Consider the following 1,492-nt stretch of genomic DNA (forward strand, 5'->3'; position numbering starts at 1 on the left):
TCACCAGCATTTATTTGTTGATTTATTGATGATGGCCATTCTGACAGGTGTGAAATGCTCTCTCATTGTGGTTTTAATTTGCATTTCCCTGATGATTAGCAATGTTGAGCCTCTTTTCATGACTGTTGGCCTGTATATCTTCTTTGGAAAAATGTCTATTCAGGTCCTTTGCCCATTTTTATTTTTTATTTATTTTTATTTATTTTTTTAGGCGAGGCAATCCTTGGTTGACCTCACAGATTGTAAGGACCTTGTAAGCTTACAGTCTTTATTTTTTTATTTTTTACACCTACAGCACCTGGTCTTCCTAGGTGGTCTCCCATACAAGTACTAACCAGGCTTGACCCTGCTTAGCTTCTGAGATCAGACGGAATCAGGCTTGTTCAAGGTAGCATGGCCATAGACCCTTTGCCTGTTTTTAAATTGGATGATTTGGGTTTTTATTTTTGGTGTTAAGTTGTATGAATTCCTTCTACATTTTGAATATTAACCTCTCATCACATGTAACATTTGTAAACATTTTCTCCCATTTAATAGGTTATGTTTTCATTTTGTTAATGATTCCTTTTGCTGCACACACAAAAATTTTAATTTGTTGTAGTCCCATTTATTTATTTTTTCCTTTGTTTCCCTTGTCTGAAGAAACATACCCAAAAAAATATTACTAAGAATGATGTTCAAAGGTTTATTGCCTATGTTTTCTTCTAGGTATTTTATGGCTTCAGGGCTTATATTGAAGTCATTAATCCATTTTGACTTTCTTTTTGTATGTGGTATAAGAAAGTTGTCTAATCTCATTTATTTATTTATCTATCTATCCATCTATCTATCTATTTATTTTGCATGTATTTGTCTAGTTTACCCAGCACCACTTATTGAAGAGACTGTATTTATCCTATTGTATATCGTAGCCTCCTTTGTCATTGATTGACCATATAAACTAGGATTTATTTCTGGGCTCTTTATTCTATTCCAATGATCTGTATCTCTGTTTTTATGCCAGTAACATACTTTTTTAATTATTGTAGCTTTGTAATATAGTTTGATATCAAGGAGCATGATACCTCCCACTTTGTCGTTTCTCAAGATTTTGTTGGCTATTCAACATCTTTTGTGGTTCCATATCAATTTTAGTATTAGGTGATCTAATTCTGATAAGAATGCCATTGGTATTTTAATAAGGGTTGCATTGAATTTGTATATTGCTTTAGTAGTAGGTTATTTTAACAATATTAAGCCTTCCAATCCATGACCAAGGAATATCCTCTCATTTATTTGTATCTTCTTCAATTGCTTTCTTTTTTTTTTTTTAAAAAAATATTTTTCTATTAGAGTTGAGATTCAATATTATTTTATATTATTTCAGGTGTACAGCATAGTGGATAGACATTTATATAATTTATAAAGTGATCCCCCTCAATTAGTCTAGTACCTACCTGGCACTATACATGGTTGTTACAATATTATTGACTATATTCCCTATGCCATACTT

General features: G+C 31.7%; 1 pseudogene; it reads right to left on the reverse strand.

The window, feature by feature from the left end:
• Positions 1–286: 286 nt before the first annotated feature.
• On the reverse strand, positions 287–405 carry LOC111736304 (annotated as a pseudogene).
• Between the last annotated feature and the right edge of the window lie 1,087 nt (positions 406–1,492).

This window comes from Pteropus vampyrus, unplaced genomic scaffold (assembly GCF_000151845.1).
Source record: "Pteropus vampyrus isolate Shadow unplaced genomic scaffold, Pvam_2.0 Scaffold1, whole genome shotgun sequence".
NCBI classification, from domain to species: domain Eukaryota; kingdom Metazoa; phylum Chordata; class Mammalia; order Chiroptera; family Pteropodidae; genus Pteropus; species Pteropus vampyrus.